Below are 23,444 nucleotides of genomic sequence, written 5' to 3'. Positions count from 1 at the left end.
TCGTGTCCGCAGGCTGTGAGTCTTAAAAACATCTGAGTGACTCCAGGAATAGGGAAGAGGCAGAGGGGCTGGAAGTGTGTGTGTGCAAAGGCTGTGAGTTTTAAAAACGTCTGAGTGACTCCAGGAAGAGGGAAGAGGCAGAGGGGCTGGAAGTGAGTGCTTGTGAACAGTCTGTGAGTCTTAAAAACATCTGAGTGGCTCCAGGATGAGGGAATAGGCAAAGGGTCTGGAAGTGTGCATCTGTGCACAAACCTGTGAGTTTTAAAAACGTCTGATTGAATCCAGGAAGAGGGAATAGGCAAAGGGGCTGGATCTGTGTGGGTGCAGAGGATGTGAGTCTTAAAAACTTCGGAGTGACTACAGGAAGAGGGAAGAGGCAGAGGGACTGGAAGTGTGTGCATGTGAACAGTCTGTGAGTCTTAAAAACATCTGAGTGGCTCCAGGATGAGGGAATAGGCAAAGGGTCTGGAAGTGTGCATCTGTGCTCAAACCTGTGAGTTTTAAAAATGTCTGATTGAATCAAGGAAGAGGGAATAGGCAAAGGGGCTGGATCTGTGTGGGTGCAGAGGATGTGAGTCTTAAAAACTTCGGAGTGACTACAGGAAGAGGGAAGAGGCAGAGGGGCTGGAAGTGTGTGCGTGTGCCCAGGCTGTGAGTCTTAAAAACATCTGAGTGACTCCAGGAAGAGGGAAGAGGCAGAGGGGCTGGAAGTGTGTTCGTGTGGCAGGCTGTGAGATTTAAAACGTCTGAGTGACTCCAGGAAGAGGGAATAGGCAAATGGGCTGGAAGTGTGCGTCTGTGCACAAACCTGTGAGTTTTAAAAACATCTGAGTGTCTTCAGGAAGAGGGAATAGGCAAAGGGGCTGGAAGTGTGTGCTTGTGAACAGTCTGTGAGTCTTAAAAACATCTGAGTGACTCTAGGAAGAGGGAAGAGGCAAAGGGGCTGGAAGTGTGTTTGTGTGGCAGGCTGTGAGTCTTAAAAACATTTGAGTGACTCCAGGAAGAGGGAAGAGGCAGAGGGGCTGGAAGTGTGTGTGTGCACAGTCCGTGAGTTTTAAAACGTCTGAGTGACTCCAGGAAGAGAGAAGATGCAGAGGGACTGGAAGTGTGTGCTTGTGAACAGTCTGTGAGTCTTAAAAACATCTGAGTGGCTCCAGGATGAGGGAATAGGCAAAGGGTCTGGAAGTGTGCCTCTGTGCACAAACCTGTGAGTTTTAAAAACGTCTGATTGAATCCAGGAAGAGGGAATAGGCAAAGGGGCTGGATCTGTGTGGGTGCAGAGGATGTGAGTCTTAAAAACTTCGGAGTGACTACAGGAAGACGGAAGAGGCAGAGGGACTGGAAGTGTGTGCATGTGAACAGTCTGTGAGTCTTAAAAACATCTGAGTGGCTCCAGGATGAGGGAATAGGCAAAGGGTCTGGAAGTGTGCATCTGTGCACAAACCTGTGAGTTTTAAAAATGTCTGATTGAATCAAGGAAGAGGGAATAGGCAAAGGGGCTGGATCTGTGTGGGTGCAGAGGATGTGAGTCTTAAAAACTTGGGAGTGACTACAGGAAGAGGGAAGAGGCAGAGGGGCTGGAAGTGTGTGCGTGTGCCCAGGCTGTGAGTCTTAAAAACATCTGAGTGACTCCAGGAAGAGGGAAGAGGCAGAGGGGCTGGAAGTGTGTTCGTGTGGCAGGCTGTGAGATTTAAAACGTCTGAGTGACTCCAGGAAGAGGGAATAGGCAAATGGGCTGGAAGTGTGCGTCTGTGCACAAACCTGTGAGTTTTAAAAACATCTGAGTGTCTTCAGGAAGAGGGAATAGGCAAAGGGGCTGGAAGTGTGTGCTTGTGAACAGTCTGTGAGTCTTAAAAACATCTGAGTGACTCTAGGAAGAGGGAAGAGGCAAAGGGGCTGGAAGTGTGTTTGTGTGGCAGGCTGTGAGTCTTAAAAACATTTGAGTGACTCCAGGAAGAGGGAAGAGGCAGAGGGGCTGGAAGTGTGTGTGTGCACAGTCCGTGAGTTTTAAAACGTCTGAGTGACTCCAGGAAGAGGGAAGATGCAGAGGGTCTGGAAGTGTGTGCTTGTGAACAGTCTGTGAGTCTTAAAAACATCTGAGTGGCTCCAGGATGAGGGAATAGGCAAAGGGTCTGGAAGTGTGCCTCTGTGCACAAACCTGTGAGTTTTAAAAACGTCTGATTGAATCCAGGAAGAGGGAATAGGCAAAGGGGCTGGATCTGTGTGGGTGCAGAGGATGTGAGTCTTAAAAACTTCGGAGTGACTACAGGAAGACGGAAGAGGCAGAGGGACTGGAAGTGTGTGCATGTGAACAGTATGTGAGTCTTAAAAACATCTGAGTGGCTCCAGGATGAGGGAATAGGCAAAGGGTCTGGAAGTTTGCGTCTGTGCACAAACCTGTGAGTTTTAAAAACATCTGAGTGTCTTCAGGAAGAGGGAATAGGCAAAGGGGCTGGAAGTGTGCGTCTGTGCACAAACCTGTGAGTTTTAAAAACGTCTGATTGAATCCAGGAAGAGGGAATAGGCAAAGGGGCTGGATCTGTGTGGGTGCAGAGGATGTGAGTCTTAAAAACTTCGGAGTGACTACAGGAAGACGGAAGAGGCAGAGGGACTGGAAGTGTGTGCATGTGAACAGTATGTGAGTCTTAAAAACTTCTGAGTGACTACAGGAAGAGGGAAGAGGCAGAGGGGCTGGAAGTGTGTGCGTGTGCACAGGCTGTGAGTCTTAAAAATATCTGAGTGACTCCAGGAAGAGGGAAGAGGGAGAGGGAATGGAACTGTGTGTTTGTGTGCGCAGGCTGTGAGTTTTAAAAACGTCTGAGTGACTCCAGGAAGAGGAAATAGGCAAAGGGGCTGGAAGTGTGCGTCTGTGCACAAACCTGTGAGTTTTTAAAATGTCTGATTGAATCCAGGAAGTGGGAAGAGGCAAAGGGGCTGGAAGTGTGTGGGTGCAGAGGATATGAGTCTTAAAGACTTCTGAGTGACTACAGGGAGAGGGGTGGAAGTGTGTGCGTGTGCACAGGCTGTGAGTCTTAAAACCATCTGAGTGACTCCAGGAAGAGGGAAGAGGGAAGAGGGAAGAGGGAAGAGGGAGAGGGGCTGTAAGTGTGTTCGTGTGGCAGGCTGTGACTTTTAAAAACGTCTGAGTGACTCCAGGAAGAGGGAATAGGCAAATTGGCTGGAGGTGTGTGGGTGCAGAGGCTGTGAGTCTTAAAACTGTCTGAGTGACTCCAGGAAGAGGGAAGAGGGAAGAGGGAGAGGGGCTGTAAGTGTGTTCATGTGGTAGGCTGTGAATTTTAAAAACGTCTGATTGAATCCAGGAAGAGGGAATAGGCAAATTGGCTGGAGGTGTGTGGGTGCAGAGGCTGTGAGTCTTAAAACCGTCTGAGTGACTCCAGGAAGAGGGAAGAGGGAAGAGGGAGAGGGGCTGTAAGTGTGTTCATGTGGTAGGCTGTGAATTTTAAAAACGTCTGATTGAATCCAGGAAGAGGGAATAGGTAGAGGGGCTGGAAGTGTGTGTGTGCACAGGCCGTGAGTTTTAAAAACTTCGGAGTGACTACAGGAAGAGGGAAGTGGCAGAGGGACTGGAAGTGTGTGCATATGAACAGTCTGTGAGTCTTAAAAACATCTGAGTGGCTCCAGAATGAGGGAATAGGCAAAGGGTCTGGAAGTGTGTGAGTGCAGACGCTGTGAGTCTTAAAAACTTCTGAGTGACTATAGGAAGAGGGAAGAGGCAGAGGGGCTGGAAGTGTGCGTCTGTGCACAAACCTGTGAGTTTTTAAAATGTCTGATTGAATCCAGGAAGTGGGAAGAGGCAAAGGGGCTGGAAGTGTGTGGGTGCAGAGGATGTGAGTCTTAAAGACTTCTGAGTGACTACAGGGAGAGGGGTGGAATTGTGTGCGTGTGCACAGGCTGTGAGTCTTAAAACCGTCTGAGTGACTCCAGGAAGAGGGAAGAGGGAAGAGGGAGAGGGGCTGTAAGTGTGTTTGTGTGGCAGGCTGTGAGTTTTAAAAACGTCTGAGTGACTCCAGGAAGAGGGAATAGGCAAATTGGCTGGAGGTGTGTGGGTGCAGAGGCTGTGAGTCTTAAAAACCTCTGAGTGACTCCAGGAAGAGGGAAGAAGCAAGGGGCTGGAAGTATGTGGGTGCAGAGGCTGTGAGTCTTAAAAAGGTCTGTGTGACACCGGGAAGAGTGCAGAGGCAGAGGGGCTTGAAGTGTGTGTTCGTGTACGCACGCTGTGAGTCGTAAAAACATCTGAGTGACTCCAGGAAGAGGGAAGAGGCAGAGGGGCTGGAAGTGTGTGCTTGTGAACAGTCTGTGAGTCTTAAAAACATCTGAGTGGCTCCAGGTTGAGGGAATAGGCAAAGGGGCTGGATCTGTGTGGGTGCAGAGGATGTGAGTCTTAAAAACTCCGGAGTGACTACAGGAAGAGGGAAGAGGCAGAGGGACTGGAAGTGTGTGCATGTGAACAGTCTGTGAGTCTTAAAAACATCTGAGTGGCTCCAGGATGAGGGAATAGGCAAAGGGTCTAGAAGTGTGTGGGTGCAGACGCTGTGAGTCTTAAAAACTTCTGAGTGACTACAGGAAGAGGGAATAGGCAAATGGGCTGGAAGTGTACGTCTGTGCACAAACCTGTGAGTTTTAAAAACATCTGAGTGACTCCAGGAAGAGGGAAGAGGGAGAGGGGCTGGAACTGTGTGTTTGTGTGCGCAGGCTGTGAGTTTTGAAAACGTCTGAGTGACTCCAGGAAGAGGGAATAGGCAAAGGGGCTGGAAGTGTGCGTCTGTGCACAAACCTGTGAGTTTTTAAAATGTCTGATTGAATCCAGGAAGTGGGAAGAGGCAAAGGGGATGGAAGTGTGTGGGTGCAGACGCTGTGAGTCTTAAAAACATCTGAGTGTCTTCAGGAAGAGGGAATAGGCAAAGGGGCTGGAAGTCTGTGCTTGTGAACAGTCTGTGAGTCTTAAAAAGGTCTGTGTGACTCCGGGAAGAGTGCAGAGGCAGAGGTGCTTGAAGTGTGTGTTCGTGTCCGCAGGCTGTGAGTCTTAAAAACATCTGAGTGACTCCAGGAATAGGGAAGAGGCAGAGGGGCTGGAAGTGTGTGTGTGCACAGGCTGTGAGTTTTAAAAACGTCTGAGTGACTCCAGGAAGAGGGAAGAGGCAGAGGGGCTGGAAGTGAGTGCTTGTGAACAGTCTGTGAGTCTTAAAAACATCTGAGTGGCTCCAGGATGAGGGAATAGGCAAAGGGTCTGGAAGTGTGCATCTGTGCACAAACCTGTGAGTTTTAAAAACGTCTGATTGAATCCAGGAAGAGGGAATAGGCAAAGGGGCTGGATCTGTGTGGGTGCAGAGGATGTGAGTCTGAAAAACTTCGGAGTGACTACAGGAAGAGGGAAGAGGCAGAGGGACTGGAAGTGTGTGCATGTGAACAGTCTGTGAGTCTTAAAAACATCTGAGTGGCTCCAGGATGAGGGAATAGGCAAAGGGTCTGGAAGTGTGCATCTGTGCACAAACCTGTGAGTTTTAAAAATGTCTGATTGAATCAAGGAAGAGGGAATAGGCAAAGGGGCTGGATCTGTGTGGGTGCAGAGGATGTGAGTCTTAAAAACTTCGGAGTGACTACAGGAAGAGGGAAGAGGCAGAGGGGCTGGAAGTGTGTGCGTGTGCCCAGGCTGTGAGTCTTAAAAACATCTGAGTGACTCCAGGAAGAGGGAAGAGGCAGAGGGGCTGGAAGTGTGTTCGTGTGGCAGGCTGTGAGATTTAAAACGTCTGAGTGACTCCAGGAAGAGGGAATAGGCAAATGGGCTGGAAGTGTGCGTCTGTGCACAAACCTGTGAGTTTTAAAAACATCTGAGTGTCTTCAGGAAGAGGGAATAGGCAAAGGGGCTGGAAGTGTGTTTGTGTGGCAGGCTGTGAGTCTTAAAAACATTTGAGTGACTCCAGGAAGAGGGAAGAGGCAGAGGGGCTGGAAGTGTGTGTGTGCACAGTCCGTGAGTTTTAAAACGTCTGAGTGACTCCAGGAAGAGGGAAGATGCAGAGGGACTGGAAGTGTGTGCTTGTGAACAGTCTGTGAGTCTTAAAAACATCTGAGTGGCTCCAGGATGAGGGAATAGGCAAAGGGGCTGGATCTGTGTGGGTGCAGAGGATGTGAGTCTTAAAAACTTCGGAGTGACTACAGGAAGACGGAAGAGGCAGAGGGACTGGAAGTGTGTGCATGTGAACAGTATGTGAGTCTTAAAAACTTCTGAGTGACTACAGGGAGAGGGGTGGAAGTGTGTGCGTGTGCACAGGCTGTGAGTCTTAAAACCATCTGAGTGACTCCAGGAAGAGGGAAGAGGGAAGAGGGAAGAGGGAAGAGGGAGAGGGGCTGTAAGTGTGTTCGTGTGGCAGGCTGTGACTTTTAAAAACGTCTGAGTGACTCCAGGAAGAGGGAATAGGCAAATTGGCTGGAGGTGTGTGGGTGCAGAGGCTGTGAGTCTTAAAACCGTCTGAGTGACTCCAGGAAGAGGGAAGAGGGAAGAGGGAGAGGGGCTGTAAGTGTGTTCATGTGGTAGGCTGTGAATTTTAAAAACGTCTGATTGAATCCAGGAAGAGGGAATAGGTAGAGGGGCTGGAAGTGTGTGTGTGCACAGGCCGTGAGTTTTAAAAACTTCGGAGTGACTACAGGAAGAGGGAAGTGGCAGAGGGACTGGAAGTGTGTGCATATGAACAGTCTGTGAGTCTTAAAAACATCTGAGTGGCTCCAGAATGAGGGAATAGGCAAAGGGTCTGGAAGTGTGTGAGTGCAGACGCTGTGAGTCTTAAAAACTTCTGAGTGACTATAGGAAGAGGGAAGAGGCAGAGGGGCTGGAAGTGTGCGTCTGTGCACAAACCTGTGAGTTTTTAAAATGTCTGATTGAATCCAGGAAGTGGGAAGAGGCAAAGGGGCTGGAAGTGTGTGGGTGCAGAGGATGTGAGTCTTAAAGACTTCTGAGTGACTACAGGGAGAGGGGTGGAATTGTGTGCGTGTGCACAGGCTGTGAGTCTTAAAACCGTCTGAGTGACTCCAGGAAGAGGGAAGAGGGAAGAGGGAGAGGGGCTGTAAGTGTGTTTGTGTGGCAGGCTGTGAGTTTTAAAAACGTCTGAGTGACTCCAGGAAGAGGGAATAGGCAAATTGGCTGGAGGTGTGTGGGTGCAGAGGCTGTGAGTCTTAAAAACCTCTGAGTGACTCCAGGAAGAGGGAAGAAGCAAGGGGCTGGAAGTATGTGGGTGCAGAGGCTGTGAGTCTTAAAAAGGTCTGTGTGACACCGGGAAGAGTGCAGAGGCAGAGGGGCTTGAAGTGTGTGTTCGTGTACGCACGCTGTGAGTCTTAAAAACATCTGAGTGACTCCAGGAAGAGGGAAGAGGCAGAGGGGCTGGAAGTGTGTGCTTGTGAACAGTCTGTGAGTCTTAAAAACATCTGAGTGGCTCCAGGTTGAGGGAATAGGCAAAGGGGCTGGATCTGTGTGGGTGCAGAGGATGTGAGTCTTAAAAACTCCGGAGTGACTACAGGAAGAGGGAAGAGGCAGAGGGACTGGAAGTGTGTGCATGTGAACAGTCTGTGAGTCTTAAAAACATCTGAGTGGCTCCAGGATGAGGGAATAGGCAAAGGGTCTGGAAGTGTGTGGGTGCAGACGCTGTGAGTCTTAAAAACTTCTGAGTGACTCCAGGAAGAGGGAATAGGCAAATGGGCTGGAAGTGTACGTCTGTGCACAAACCTGTGAGTTTTAAAAACATCTGAGTGACTCCAGGAAGAGGGAAGAGGGAGAGGGGCTGGAACTGTGTGTTTGTGTGCGCAGGCTGTGAGTTTTGAAAACGTCTGAGTGACTCCAGGAAGAGGGAATAGGCAAAGGGGCTGGAAGTGTGCGTCTGTGCACAAACCTGTGAGTTTTTAAAATGTCTGATTGAATCCAGGAAGTGGGAAGAGGCAAAGGGGATGGAAGTGTGTGGGTGCAGACGCTGTGAGTCTTAAAAACATCTGAGTGTCTTCAGGAAGAGGGAATAGGCAAAGGGGCTGGAAGTCTGTGCTTGTGAACAGTCTGTGAGTCTTAAAAAGGTCTGTGTGACTCCGGGAAGAGTGCAGAGGTAGAGGGGCTTGAAGTGTGTGTTCGTGTCCGCAGGCTGTGAGTCTTAAAAACATCTGAGTGACTCCAGGAATAGGGAAGAGGCAGAGGGGCTGGAAGTGTGTGTGTGCACAGGCTGTGAGTTTTAAAAACGTCTGAGTGACTCCAGGAAGAGGGAAGAGGCAGAGGGGCTGGAAGTGAGTGCTTGTGAACAGTCTGTGAGTCTTAAAAACATCTGAGTGGCTCCAGGATGAGGGAATAGGCAAAGGGTCTGGAAGTGTGCATCTGTGCACAAACCTGTGAGTTTTAAAAACGTCTGATTGAATCCAGGAAGAGGGAATAGGCAAAGGGGCTGGATCTGTGTGGGTGCAGAGGATGTGAGTCTTAAAAACTTCGGAGTGACTACAGGAAGAGGGAAGAGGCAGAGGGACTGGAAGTGTGTGCATGTGAACAGTCTGTGAGTCTTAAAAACATCTGAGTGGCTCCAGGATGAGGGAATAGGCAAAGGGTCTGGAAGTGTGCATCTGTGCTCAAACCTGTGAGTTTTAAAAATGTCTGATTGAATCAAGGAAGAGGGAATAGGCAAAGGGGCTGGATCTGTGTGGGTGCAGAGGATGTGAGTCTTAAAAACTTCGGAGTGACTACAGGAAGAGGGAAGAGGCAGAGGGGCTGGAAGTGTGTGCGTGTGCCCAGGCTGTGAGTCTTAAAAACATCTGAGTGACTCCAGGAAGAGGGAAGAGGCAGAGGGGCTGGAAGTGTGTTCGTGTGGCAGGCTGTGAGATTTAAAACGTCTGAGTGACTCCAGGAAGAGGGAATAGGCAAATGGGCTGGAAGTGTGCGTCTGTGCACAAACCTGTGAGTTTTAAAAACATCTGAGTGTCTTCAGGAAGAGGGAATAGGCAAAGGGGCTGGAAGTGTGTGCTTGTGAACAGTCTGTGAGTCTTAAAAACATCTGAGTGACTCTAGGAAGAGGGAAGAGGCAAAGGGGCTGGAAGTGTGTTTGTGTGGCAGGCTGTGAGTCTTAAAAACATTTGAGTGACTCCAGGAAGAGGGAAGAGGCAGAGGGGCTGGAAGTGTGTGTGTGCACAGTCCGTGAGTTTTAAAACGTCTGAGTGACTCCAGGAAGAGAGAAGATGCAGAGGGACTGGAAGTGTGTGCTTGTGAACAGTCTGTGAGTCTTAAAAACATCTGAGTGGCTCCAGGATGAGGGAATAGGCAAAGGGTCTGGAAGTGTGCCTCTGTGCACAAACCTGTGAGTTTTAAAAACGTCTGATTGAATCCAGGAAGAGGGAATAGGCAAAGGGGCTGGATCTGTGTGGGTGCAGAGGATGTGAGTCTTAAAAACTTCGGAGTGACTACAGGAAGACGGAAGAGGCAGAGGGACTGGAAGTGTGTGCATGTGAACAGTCTGTGAGTCTTAAAAACATCTGAGTGGCTCCAGGATGAGGGAATAGGCAAAGGGTCTGGAAGTGTGCATCTGTGCACAAACCTGTGAGTTTTAAAAATGTCTGATTGAATCAAGGAAGAGGGAATAGGCAAAGGGGCTGGATCTGTGTGGGTGCAGAGGATGTGAGTCTTAAAAACTTGGGAGTGACTACAGGAAGAGGGAAGAGGCAGAGGGGCTGGAAGTGTGTGCGTGTGCCCAGGCTGTGAGTCTTAAAAACATCTGAGTGACTCCAGGAAGAGGGAAGAGGCAGAGGGGCTGGAAGTGTGTTCGTGTGGCAGGCTGTGAGATTTAAAACGTCTGAGTGACTCCAGGAAGAGGGAATAGGCAAATGGGCTGGAAGTGTGCGTCTGTGCACAAACCTGTGAGTTTTAAAAACATCTGAGTGTCTTCAGGAAGAGGGAATAGGCAAAGGGGCTGGAAGTGTGTGCTTGTGAACAGTCTGTGAGTCTTAAAAACATCTGAGTGACTCTAGGAAGAGGGAAGAGGCAAAGGGGCTGGAAGTGTGTTTGTGTGGCAGGCTGTGAGTCTTAAAAACATTTGAGTGACTCCAGGAAGAGGGAAGAGGCAGAGGGGCTGGAAGTGTGTGTGTGCACAGTCCGTGAGTTTTAAAACGTCTGAGTGACTCCAGGAAGAGGGAAGATGCAGAGGGACTGGAAGTGTGTGCTTGTGAACAGTCTGTGAGTCTTAAAAACATCTGAGTGGCTCCAGGATGAGGGAATAGGCAAAGGGTCTGGAAGTGTGCCTCTGTGCACAAACCTGTGAGTTTTAAAAACGTCTGATTGAATCCAGGAAGAGGGAATAGGCAAAGGGGCTGGATCTGTGTGGGTGCAGAGGATGTGAGTCTTAAAAACTTCGGAGTGACTACAGGAAGACGGAAGAGGCAGAGGGACTGGAAGTGTGTGCATGTGAACAGTATGTGAGTCTTAAAAACATCTGAGTGGCTCCAGGATGAGGGAATAGGCAAAGGGTCTGGAAGTTTGCGTCTGTGCACAAACCTGTGAGTTTTAAAAACATCTGAGTGTCTTCAGGAAGAGGGAATAGGCAAAGGGGCTGGAAGTGTGCGTCTGTGCACAAACCTGTGAGTTTTAAAAACGTCTGATTGAATCCAGGAAGAGGGAATAGGCAAAGGGGCTGGATCTGTGTGGGTGCAGAGGATGTGAGTCTTAAAAACTTCGGAGTGACTACAGGAAGACGGAAGAGGCAGAGGGACTGGAAGTGTGTGCATGTGAACAGTATGTGAGTCTTAAAAACTTCTGAGTGACTACAGGAAGAGGGAAGAGGCAGAGGGGCTGGAAGTGTGTGCGTGTGCACAGGCTGTGAGTCTTAAAAATATCTGAGTGACTCCAGGAAGAGGGAAGAGGGAGAGGGAATGGAACTGTGTGTTTGTGTGCGCAGGCTGTGAGTTTTAAAAACGTCTGAGTGACTCCAGGAAGAGGAAATAGGCAAAGGGGCTGGAAGTGTGCGTCTGTGCACAAACCTGTGAGTTTTTAAAATGTCTGATTGAATCCAGGAAGTGGGAAGAGGCAAAGGGGCTGGAAGTGTGTGGGTGCAGAGGATATGAGTCTTAAAGACTTCTGAGTGACTACAGGGAGAGGGGTGGAAGTGTGTGCGTGTGCACAGGCTGTGAGTCTTAAAACCATCTGAGTGACTCCAGGAAGAGGGAAGAGGGAAGAGGGAAGAGGGAAGAGGGAGAGGGGCTGTAAGTGTGTTCGTGTGGCAGGCTGTGACTTTTAAAAACGTCTGAGTGACTCCAGGAAGAGGGAATAGGCAAATTGGCTGGAGGTGTGTGGGTGCAGAGGCTGTGAGTCTTAAAACTGTCTGAGTGACTCCAGGAAGAGGGAAGAGGGAAGAGGGAGAGGGGCTGTAAGTGTGTTCATGTGGTAGGCTGTGAATTTTAAAAACGTCTGATTGAATCCAGGAAGAGGGAATAGGTAGAGGGGCTGGAAGTGTGTGTGTGCACAGGCCGTGAGTTTTAAAAACTTCGGAGTGACTACAGGAAGAGGGAAGTGGCAGAGGGACTGGAAGTGTGTGCATATGAACAGTCTGTGAGTCTTAAAAACATCTGAGTGGCTCCAGAATGAGGGAATAGGCAAAGGGTCTGGAAGTGTGTGAGTGCAGACGCTGTGAGTCTTAAAAACTTCTGAGTGACTATAGGAAGAGGGAAGAGGCAGAGGGGCTGGAAGTGTGCGTCTGTGCACAAACCTGTGAGTTTTTAAAATGTCTGATTGAATCCAGGAAGTGGGAAGAGGCAAAGGGGCTGGAAGTGTGTGGGTGCAGAGGATGTGAGTCTTAAAGACTTCTGAGTGACTACAGGGAGAGGGGTGGAATTGTGTGCGTGTGCACAGGCTGTGAGTCTTAAAACCGTCTGAGTGACTCCAGGAAGAGGGAAGAGGGAAGAGGGAGAGGGGCTGTAAGTGTGTTTGTGTGGCAGGCTGTGAGTTTTAAAAACGTCTGAGTGACTCCAGGAAGAGGGAATAGGCAAATTGGCTGGAGGTGTGTGGGTGCAGAGGCTGTGAGTCTTAAAAACCTCTGAGTGACTCCAGGAAGAGGGAAGAAGCAAGGGGCTGGAAGTATGTGGGTGCAGAGGCTGTGAGTCTTAAAAAGGTCTGTGTGACACCGGGAAGAGTGCAGAGGCAGAGGGGCTTGAAGTGTGTGTTCGTGTACGCACGCTGTGAGTCTTAAAAACATCTGAGTGACTCCAGGAAGAGGGAAGAGGCAGAGGGGCTGGAAGTGTGTGCTTGTGAACAGTCTGTGAGTCTTAAAAACATCTGAGTGGCTCCAGGTTGAGGGAATAGGCAAAGGGGCTGGATCTGTGTGGGTGCAGAGGATGTGAGTCTTAAAAACTCCGGAGTGACTACAGGAAGAGGGAAGAGGCAGAGGGACTGGAAGTGTGTGCATGTGAACAGTCTGTGAGTCTTAAAAACATCTGAGTGGCTCCAGGATGAGGGAATAGGCAAAGGGTCTGGAAGTGTGTGGGTGCAGACGCTGTGAGTCTTAAAAACTTCTGAGTGACTACAGGAAGAGGGAATAGGCAAATGGGCTGGAAGTGTACGTCTGTGCACAAACCTCTGAGTTTTAAAAACATCTGAGTGACTCCAGGAAGAGGGAAGAGGGAGAGGGGCTGGAACTGTGTGTTTGTGTGCGCAGGCTGTGAGTTTTGAAAACGTCTGAGTGACTCCAGGAAGAGGGAATAGGCAAAGGGGCTGGAAGTGTGCGTCTGTGCACAAACCTGTGAGTTTTTAAAATGTCTGATTGAATCCAGGAAGTGGGAAGAGGCAAAGGGGATGGAAGTGTGTGGGTGCAGACGCTGTGAGTCTTAAAAACATCTGAGTGTCTTCAGGAAGAGGGAATAGGCAAAGGGGCTGGAAGTCTGTGCTTGTGAACAGTCTGTGAGTCTTAAAAAGGTCTGTGTGACTCCGGGAAGAGTGCAGAGGCAGAGGGGCTTGAAGTGTGTGTTCGTGTCCGCAGGCTGTGAGTCTTAAAAACATCTGAGTGACTCCAGGAATAGGGAAGAGGCAGAGGGGCTGGAAGTGTGTGTGTGCACAGGCTGTGAGTTTTAAAAACGTCTGAGTGACTCCAGGAAGAGGGAAGAGGCAGAGGGGCTGGAAGTGAGTGCTTGTGAACAGTCTGTGAGTCTTAAAAACATCTGAGTGGCTCCAGGATGAGGGAATAGGCAAAGGGTCTGGAAGTGTGCATCTGTGCACAAACCTGTGAGTTTTAAAAACGTCTGATTGAATCCAGGAAGAGGGAATAGGCAAAGGGGCTGGATCTGTGTGGGTGCAGAGGATGTGAGTCTTAAAAACTTCGGAGTGACTACAGGAAGAGGGAAGAGGCAGAGGGACTGGAAGTGTGTGCATGTGAACAGTCTGTGAGTCTTAAAAACATCTGAGTGGCTCCAGGATGAGGGAATAGGCAAAGGGTCTGGAAGTGTGCATCTGTGCACAAACCTGTGAGTTTTAAAAATGTCTGATTGAATCAAGGAAGAGGGAATAGGCAAAGGGGCTGGATCTGTGTGGGTGCAGAGGATGTGAGTCTTAAAAACTTCGGAGTGACTACAGGAAGAGGGAAGAGGCAGAGGGGCTGGAAGTGTGTGCGTGTGCCCAGGCTGTGAGTCTTAAAAACATCTGAGTGACTCCAGGAAGAGGGAAGAGGCAGAGGGGCTGGAAGTGTGTTCGTGTGGCAGGCTGTGAGATTTAAAACGTCTGAGTGACTCCAGGAAGAGGGAATAGGCAAATGGGCTGGAAGTGAGTGCTTGTGAACAGTCTGTGAGTCTTAAAAACATCTGAGTGGCTCCAGGATGAGGGAATAGGCAAAGGGTCTGGAAGTGTGCATCTGTGCACAAACCTGTGAGTTTTAAAAACGTCTGATTGAATCAAGGAAGAGGGAATAGGCAAAGGGGCTGGATCTGTGTGGGTGCAGAGGATGTGAGTCTTAAAAACTTCGGAGTGACTACAGGAAGAGGGAAGAGGCAGAGGGGCTGGAAGTGTGTTCGTGTGCCCAGGCTGTGAGTCTTAAAAACATCTGAGTGACTCCAGGAAGAGGGAAGAGGCAGAGGGGCTGGAAGTGTGTTCGTGTGGCAGGCTGTGAGATTTAAAACGTCTGAGTGACTCCAGGAAGAGGGAATAGGCAAATGGGCTGGAAGTGTGTGCATGTGAACAGTCTGTGACTCTAAAAAACATCTGAGTGGCTTCAGGAAGAGGGAATAGGCAAAGGGGCTGGAAGTGTGCATCTGTGCACAAACCTGTGAGTTTTAAAAACGTCTGATTGAATCCAGGAAGAGGGAATAGGCAGAGGGGCTGGAAGTGTGTGGGTGCAGACGCTGTGAGTCTTAAAAACTTCTGAGTGACTACAAGAAGAGGGAAGAGGCAGATGGGCTGGAAGTATGTGTGTACACACAGGCTGTGAGTCTTAAAAAAGTCTTGTTGAATCCAGGAAGGGGGAAGAGGCAAAGGGGCTGGAAGTTTGTGGGTGCAGAGGGTGTGAGTCTTAAAGACTTCTGAGTGACTACAGGCAGAGGGGCTGTAAGTGTGTACGTGTGCACAGGCTGTGAGTTTTAAAGCCGTCTGAGTGACTCCAGGAAGAGGGAAGAGGGAGAGGGGCTTTAAGTGTGTTCGTGTGCACAGGCTGTGAATTTTAAAAATGTCTAATTGAATCCAGAAAGAGGGAATAGGCAACGGGGCTGGAAGTGTGTGTTTGTGAACAGTCTGTTAGTCTTAAAAACATCTGAGTGGCCACAGGATGCGGGAATAGGCAAAGGGGCTGGAAGTGTGTTCGTGTGCACAAACCTGTGAGTTTTAAAAATGTCTGATTGAATCCAGGAAGAGGGAATAGGTAGAGGGGATGGAAGTGTGCATCTGTGCACAAACCTGTGAGTTTTAAAAACGTCTGATTGAATCCAGGAAGAGGGAATAGGCAAAGGGCCTGGAAGTGTGTGGGTGAAGAGGATGTGAATCTTAAAAACCTCTGAGTGAATACAGGAATTGGGAATAGGCAAAGGGGCTGGAAGTGTGTTTGTGCGCACAAACCTGTGAGTTTTAAAAACGTCTGATTGAATCCAGGAAGAGGGAATAGGTAGAGGGGATGGAAGTGTGCATCTGTGCAGAAACCTGTGAGTTTTAAAAACGTCTGATTGAATCCAGGAAGAGGGAATAGGCAGGGGGGCTGGAAGTGTGGCTGTGTGTGCACAGGCTGTGAGTTTCAAAAATATCTAATTGAATCCAGGAAGAGAGAAACGGCAGAGGGGCTGGAAGTATGTGCGTGTGCACAGGCAGTGAGTCTTAAAAACTTCTGAGTGACTACAGGAAGAGGGAAGAGGGAGAGGGGCTGGAAGTGTGTGCGTGTGCACAGTCTGTGAGTCTTAAAAACATCTGAGTGGCTCCAGGTTGAGGGAATAGGCAAAGGGGCTGGATCTGTGTGGGTGCAGAGGATGTGAGTCTTAAAAACTCCGGAGTGACTACAGGAAGAGGGAAGAGGCAGAGGGACTGGAAGTGTGTGCATGTGAACAGTCTGTGAGTCTTAAAAACATCTGAGTGGCTCCAGGATGAGGGAATAGGCAAAGGGTCTGGAAGTGTGTGGGTGCAGACGCTGTGAGTCTTAAAAACTTCTGAGTGACTACAGGAAGAGGGAATAGGCAAATGGGCTGGAAGTGTACGTCTGTGCACAAACCTGTGAGTTTTAAAAACATCTGAGTGACTCCAGGAAGAGGGAAGAGGGAGAGGGGCTGGAACTGTGTGTTTGTGTGCGCAGGCTGTGAGTTTTGAAAACGTCTGAGTGACTCCAGGAAGAGGGAATAGGCAAAGGGGCTGGAAGTGTGCGTCTGTGCACAAACCTGTGAGTTTTTAAAATGTCTGATTGAATCCAGGAAGTGGGAAGAGGCAAAGGGGATGGAAGTGTGTGGGTGCAGACGCTGTGAGTCTTAAAAACATCTGAGTGTCTTCAGGAAGAGGGAATAGGCAAAGGGGCTGGAAGTCTGTGCTTGTGAACAGTCTTTGAGTCTTAAAAAGGTCTGTGTGACTCCGGGAAGAGTGCAGAGGCAGAGGGGCTTGAAGTGTGTGTTCGTGTCCGCAGGCTGTGAGTCTTAAAAACATCTGAGTGACTCCAGGAATAGGGAAGAGGCAGAGGGGCTGGAAGTGTGTGTGTGCACAGGCTGTGAGTTTTAAAAACGTCTGAGTGACTCCAGGAAGAGGGAAGAGGCAGAGGGGCTGGAAGTGAGTGCTTGTGAACAGTCTGTGAGTCTTAAAAACATCTGAGTGGCTCCAGGATGAGGGAATAGGCAAAGGGTCTGGAAGTGTGCATCTGTGCACAAACCTGTGAGTTTTAAAAACGTCTGATTGAATCCAGGAAGAGGGAATAGGCAAAGGGGCTGGATCTGTGTGGGTGCAGAGGATGTGAGTCTTAAAAACTTCGGAGTGACTACAGGAAGAGGGAAGAGGCAGAGGGACTGGAAGTGTGTGCATGTGAACAGTCTGTGAGTCTTAAAAACATCTGAGTGGCTCCAGGATGAGGGAATAGGCAAAGGGTCTGGAAGTGTGCATCTGTGCACAAACCTGTGAGTTTTAAAAATGTCTGATTGAATCAAGGAAGAGGGAATAGGCAAAGGGGCTGGATCTGTGTGGGTGCAGAGGATGTGAGTCTTAAAAACTTCGGAGTGACTACAGGAAGAGGGAAGAGGCAGAGGGGCTGGAAGTGTGTGCGTGTGCCCAGGCTGTGAGTCTTAAAAACATCTGAGTGACTCCAGGAAGAGGGAAGAGGCAGAGGGGCTGGAAGTGTGTTCGTGTGGCAGGCTGTGAGATTTAAAACGTCTGAGTGACTCCAGGAAGAGGGAATAGGCAAATGGGCTGGAAGTGAGTGCTTGTGAACAGTCTGTGAGTCTTAAAAACATCTGAGTGGCTCCAGGATGAGGGAATAGGCAAAGGGTCTGGAAGTGTGCATCTGTGCACAAACCTGTGAGTTTTAAAAACGTCTGATTGAATCCAGGAAGAGGGAATAGGCAAAGGGGCTGGATCTGTGTGGGTGCAGAGGATGTGAGTCTTAAAAACTTCGGAGTGACTACAGGAAGAGGGAAGAGGCAGAGGGGCTGGAAGTGTGTCCGTGTGCCCAGGCTGTGAGTCTTAAAAACATCTGAGTGACTCCAGGATGAGGGAATAGGCAAGGGGTCTGGAAGTGTGCATCTGTGCACAAACCTGTGAGTTTTAAAAATGTCTGATTGAATCAAGGAAGAGGGAATAGGCAAAGGGGCTGGATCTGTGTGGGTGCAGAGGATGTGAGTCTTAAAAACTTCGGAGTGACTACAGGAAGAGGGAAGAGGCAGAGGGGCTGGAAGTGTGTGCGTGTGCCCAGGCTGTGAGTCTTAAAAACATCTGAGTGACTCCAGGAAGAGGGAAGAGGCAGAGGGGCTGGAAGTGTGTTCGTGTGGCAGGCTGTGAGATTTAAAACGTCTGAGTGACTCCAGGAAGAGGGAATAGGCAAATGGGCTGGAAGTGTGTGCATGTGAACAGTCTGTGACTCTAAAAAACATCTGAGTGGCTTCAGGAAGAGGGAATAGGCAAAGGGGCTGGAAGTGTGCATCTGTGCACAAACCTGTGAGTTTTAAAAACGTCTGATTGAATCCAGGAAGAGGGAATAGGCAGAGGGGCTGGAAGTGTGTGGGTGCAGACGCTGTGAGTCTTAAAAACTTCTGAGTGACTACAAGAAGAGGGAAGAGGCAGATGGGCTGGAAGTATGTGTGTACACACAGGCTGTGAGTCTTAAAAAAGTCTTGTTGAATCCAGGAAGGGGGAAGAGGCAAAGGGGCTGGAAGTTTGTGGGTGCAGAGGGTGTGAGTCTTAAATACTTCTGAGTGACTACAGGCAGAGGGGCTGTAAGTGTGTACGTGTGCACAGGCTGTGAGTTTTAAAGCCGTCTGAGTGACTCCAGGAAGAGGGAAGAGGGAGAGGGGCTGTAAGTGTGTTCGTGTGCACAGGCTGTGAATTTTAAAAATGTCTAATTGAATCCAGAAAGAGGGAATAGGCAACGGGGCTGGAAGTGTGTGTTTGTGAACAGTCTGTTAGTCTTAAAAACATCTGAGTGGCCACAGGATGCGGGAATAGGCAAAGGGGCTGGAAGTGTGTTCGTGTGCACAAACCTGTGAGTTTTAAAAATGTCTGATTGAATCCAGGAAGAGGGAATAGGTAGAGGGGATGGAAGTGTGCATCTGTGCACAAACCTGTGAGTTTTAAAAACGTCTGATTGAATCCAGGAAGAGGGAATAGGCAGGGGGGCTGGAAGTGTGGCTGTGTGTGCACAGGCTGTGAGTTTCAAAAATATCTAATTGAATCCAGGAAGAGAGAAACGGCAGAGGGGCTGGAAGTATGTGCGTGTGCACAGGCAGTGAGTCTTAAAAACTTCTGAGTGACTACAGGAAGAGGGAAGAGGCAGAGGGGCTGGAAGTGTGTGCGTGTGCACAGGCTGTGAGTCTTAAAAACCTCTGAGTGACTGCAGGAAGAGGGAAGAGGCAGAGGGGCTGGAACTGTGTGTTTGTGTGCACAGAGTGTGAATTTTAAAAATGTCTAATTGAATCCAGAGAGAGGGAATAGGCAAAGGGGCTGGAAGTGTGCTTCTGTGCACAACCCTGTGAGTTTTAAAAACGTTCGATTGAATCCAGGAAGAGGGAAGCGGCAGAGGTGCTGGAAGTATGTGTGTACACACAGGCTGTGAGTCTTAAAAAAGTCTTGTTGAATCCAGGAAGTGGGAAGAGGAAAAGGGGCTTGAAGTGTGTTCCTGTGCACAGGCTGTGAGTCTTAAACATGTCTTATTGAATGTGTGCGCACAAGCTGTGAGTCTTAAAAACATCTGAGTGGCTCCAGAAAGAGGGAATAGGCAAAGGGGCTGAAAGTGTGCGTCTGTGCACAAACCTGTCAGTTTTAAAAACGTCTGATTGAATCCAGGAAGAGGGAATAGGCAAAGGGGCTGGAAGTGTGTGGGTGCAGAGGCTGTGAGTCTTAAAAACCTCTGAGTGTCTCCAGGAAGAGAGAAGAGGCAAAGAGGCTGGAAGTGTGTTCGTGTGTACAGCCTGTGAGTCTTAAAAATGTCTGAGTGACTCCAGGAAGAGGGAAGAGGCAGAAGGGCTAGAAGTGTGTGCGTGTGCATAGTCTGTGAGTCTTAAAAACCTCTGAGTGACTCCAGGTAAGAGGGAAGAGGCAGAGGGGCTGGAAGTATTTGTACGCATAGGCTGTGAGGTTTAAAAACGTTCGATTGAATCCAGGAAGAGGGAAGCGGCAGAGGGGCTGGAAGTATGTTTGTACACACAGGCTGTGAGTCTTTAAAAAGTCTTGTTGAATCCAGGAAGTGGGAAGAGGCAAAGGGGCTGGAAGTGTGTGGGTGCAGAGGATGTGAGTCTTAAAGACTTTTGAGTGACTATAGGCAAAGGGGCTGGAAGTGTGTTCGTGTGCACAGGCTGTGAGTCTTAAAAACATCTGAGTGACTCAACGAAGAGGTAAGAGGCAGAGGGGCTGGAGGTTAGTGCGTGTGCACAAGCTTTGAGTTTTAAAAATGGCTGAGTGACTTCAGGAAGAGGGAAGAGGCAGAGGGGCTGGAAGTATGTGTGCGCACACAGGCTGTGAGTCTAAAAAACGTCTGAGTGGCTCCAGGAAGAGGGAATAGGCAAAGGGGCTGGAAGTGTGTGGGTGCAGAGGGTGTGAGTCTTAAGAACCTCTGAGTGTCTCCAGGAAGAGAGAAGAGGCAAAAGGGCTGGAAGTGTGCGTCTGTGCACAAACCTGTGAGTTTTTAAAATGTCTGATTGAATCCAGGAAGTGGGAAGAGGCAAAGGGGCTGGAAGTGTGTGGGTGCAGAGGCTGTGAGTCTTAAAAAGGTCTGTGTGACTCCGGGAAGAGTGCAGAGGCAGAGGGGCTTGACGTGTGTGTTCGTGTACGCAGGCTGTGAGTTTTAAAAACGTCTGAGTGACTCCAGGAAGAGGGAAGACGCAGAGGGACTGGAAGTGTGTGCTTGTGAACAGTCTGGGAGTCTTAAAAACATCTGAGTGGCTCCAGGATGATGGAATAGGGAAAGGGTCTGGAAGTGTGCATCTGTGCACAAACCTGTGAGTTTTAAAAACGTCTGATTGAATCCAGGAAGAGGGAATAGGCAAAGGGGCTGGATCTGTGTGGGTGCAGAGGATGTGAGTCTTAAAAACTTCGGAGTGACTACAAGAAGACGGAAGAGGCAGAGGGACTGGAAGTGTGTGCATGTGAACAGTCTGTGAGTCTTAAAAACATCTGAGTGGCTCCAGGATGAGGGAATAGGCAAAGGGTCTGGAAGTTTGCGTCTGTGCACAAACCTGTGAGTTTTAAAAACATCTGAGTGTCTTCAGGAAGAGGGAATAGGCAAAGGGGCTGGAAGTGTGTGGGTGCAGAGGATGTGAGTCTTAGAAAGTTCTGAGTGACTACAGGAATAGGGAAGAGGCAGAGGGGCTGGAAGTGTGTGCGTGTGCACAGGCTGTGAGTCTTTAAAATATCTGAGTGAGTCCAGGAAGAGGGAAGAGGGAGAGGGCATGGAACTGTGTGTTTGTGTGCGCAGGCTGTGAGTTTTAAAAACGACCGAGTGACTCCAGGAAGAGGGAATAGGCAAAGTGGCTGGAAGTGTGCGTCTGTGCACAAACCTGTGAGTTTTTAAAATGTCTGATTGAATCTAGGAAGTGGGAAGAGGCAAAGGGGCTGGAAGTGTGTGGGTGCAGAGGCTGTGAGTCTAAAAAACTTCTGAGTGACTACAAGAAGAGGGAAGAGGCAGAGGGGATGGAAGTGTGTGCGTGTGCACAGGCTGTGAGTCTTAAAAACATCTGAGTGGCTCCAGGATGAGGGAATAGCTAAAGGGTCTGGAAGTGTGTGGGTGCAGACGCTGTGAGTCTTAAAAACTTCTGAGTGACTTCAGGAAGAGGGAAGAGGCAGAGGGGCTGGAAGTATGTGTGCGCACACAGGCTGTGAGTCTAAAAAACGTCTGAGTGGCTCCAGGAAGAGGGAATAGGCAAAGGGGCTGGAAGTGTGTGGGTGCAGAGGGTGTGAGTCTTAAGAACCTCTGAGTGTCTCCAGGAAGAGAGAAGAGGCAAAAGGGCTGGAAGTGTGCGTCTGTGCACAAACCTGTGAGTTTTTAAAATGTCTGATTGAATCCAGGAAGTGGGAAGAGGCAAAGGGGCTGGAAGTGTGTGGGTGCAGAGGCTGTGAGTCTTAAAAAGGTCTGTGTGACTCCGGGAAGAGTGCAGAGGCAGAGGGGCTTGACGTGTGTGTTCGTGTACGCAGGCTGTGAGTTTTAAAAACGTCTGAGTGACTCCAGGAAGAGGGAAGACGCAGAGGGACTGGAAGTGTGTGCTTGTGAACAGTCTGGGAGTCTTAAAAACATCTGAGTGGCTCCAGGATGATGGAATAGGGAAAGGGTCTGGAAGTGTGCATCTGTGCACAAACCTGTGAGTTTTAAAAACGTCTGATTGAATCCAGGAAGAGGGAATAGGCAAAGGGGCTGGATCTGTGTGGGTGCAGAGGATGTGAGTCTTAAAAACTTCGGAGTGACTACAAGAAGACGGAAGAGGCAGAGGGACTGGAAGTGTGTGCATGTGAACAGTCTGTGAGTCTTAAAAACATCTGAGTGGCTCCAGGATGAGGGAATAGGCAAAGGGTCTGGAAGTTTGCGTCTGTGCACAAACCTGTGAGTTTTAAAAACATCTGAGTGTCTTCAGGAAGAGGGAATAGGCAAAGGGGCTGGAAGTGTGTGGGTGCAGAGGATGTGAGTCTTAGAAAGTTCTGAGTGACTACAGGAATAGGGAAGAGGCAGAGGGGCTGGAAGTGTGTGCGTGTGCACAGGCTGTGAGTCTTTAAAATATCTGAGTGACTCCAGGAAGAGGGAAGAGGGAGAGGGCATGGAACTGTGTGTTTGTGTGCGCAGGCTGTGAGTTTTAAAAACGACCGAGTGACTCCAGGAAGAGGGAATAGGCAAAGTGGCTGGAAGTGTGCGTCTGTGCACAAACCTGTGAGTTTTTAAAATGTCTGATTGAATCTAGGAAGTGGGAAGAGGCAAAGGGGCTGGAAGTGTGTGGGTGCAGAGGCTGTGAGTCTAAAAAACTTCTGAGTGACTACAAGAAGAGGGAAGAGGCAGAGGGGATGGAAGTGTGTGCGTGTGCACAGGCTGTGAGTCTTAAAAACATCTGAGTGGCTCCAGGATGAGGGAATAGCTAAAGGGTCTGGAAGTGTGTGGGTGCAGACGCTGTGAGTCTTAAAAACTTCTGAGTGACTACAGGAAGAGGGAAGAGGCAGATGGGCTGGAAGTGTGTCCGTGTGCACAGGCTGTGAGTCTTAAAAACATCTGAGTGACTCCAGGAAGACGGAAGAGGCAGAGGGACTGGAAGTGTGTGCATGTGAACAGTATGTGAGTCTTAAAAACATCTGAGTGGCTCCAGGATGAGGGAATAGGCAAAGGGTCTGGAAGTTTGCGTCTGTGCACAAACCTGTGAGTTTTAAAAACATCTGAGTGTCTTCAGGAAGAGGGAATAGGCAAAGGGGCTGGAAGTGTGTGGGTGCAGAGGATGTGAGTCTTAGAAACTTCTGAGTGACTACAGGAAGAGGGAAGAGGGAGAGGGGATGGAACTGTGTGTTTGTGTGCGTAGGCTGTGAGTTTTAAAAACGTCTGAGTGACTCCAGGAAGAGGGAATAGGCAAAGGGGCTGGAAGTGTGCATCTGTGCACAAACCTTTGAGTTTTTAAAATGTCTGATTGAATCCAGGAAGTGGGAAGAGGCAAAGGGGCTGGAAGTGTGTGGGTGCAGAAGCTGTGAGTCTAAAAAAGGTCTGTGTGACTCCGGGAAGAGTGCAGAGGCAGAGGGGCTTGAAGTGTGTGTTCGTGTACGCAGGCTGTGAGTCTTAAAAACCTCTGAGTGACTCCAGGAAGAGGGAAGAGGCAGAGGGGCTGGAAGTGTTTGTGTGCACAGGCTGTGAGTCTTAAAAACATCTGAGTGGCTCCAGGATGAGCGAATAGGCAAAGGGTCTGGAAGTGTGCATCTGTGCACAAACCTGTGAGTTTTAAAAACGTCTGATTGAATCCAGGAAGAGGGAATAGGCAAAGGGGCTGGATCTGTGTGGGTGCAGAGGATGTGAGTCTTAAAAACTTCGGAGTGACTACAGGAAGAGGGAAGAGGCAGAGGGACTGGAAGTGTGTGCATGTGAACAGTCTGTGACTCTAAAAAACATGTGAGTGCCTTCAGGAAGAGGGAATAGGCAAAGGGGCTGGAAGTGTGTGCATATGAACAGTCTGTGACTCTAAAAAACATGTGAGTGCGTTCAGGAAGAGGGAATAGGCAAAGGGGCTGGAAGTGTGTGCGTGTGCACAGGATGTGAGTCTTAAAAATATCTGAGTGACTCCAGGAAGAGGGAAGAGGGAAGAGGGAGAGGGGATGGAACTGT

The sequence above is a fragment of the Natrix helvetica genome (assembly GCF_964273705.1).
Source record: "Natrix helvetica genome assembly, chromosome: W".
Lineage (NCBI taxonomy): Eukaryota > Metazoa > Chordata > Lepidosauria > Squamata > Natricidae > Natrix > Natrix helvetica.
This window is presented reverse-complemented; position numbering follows the sequence as displayed.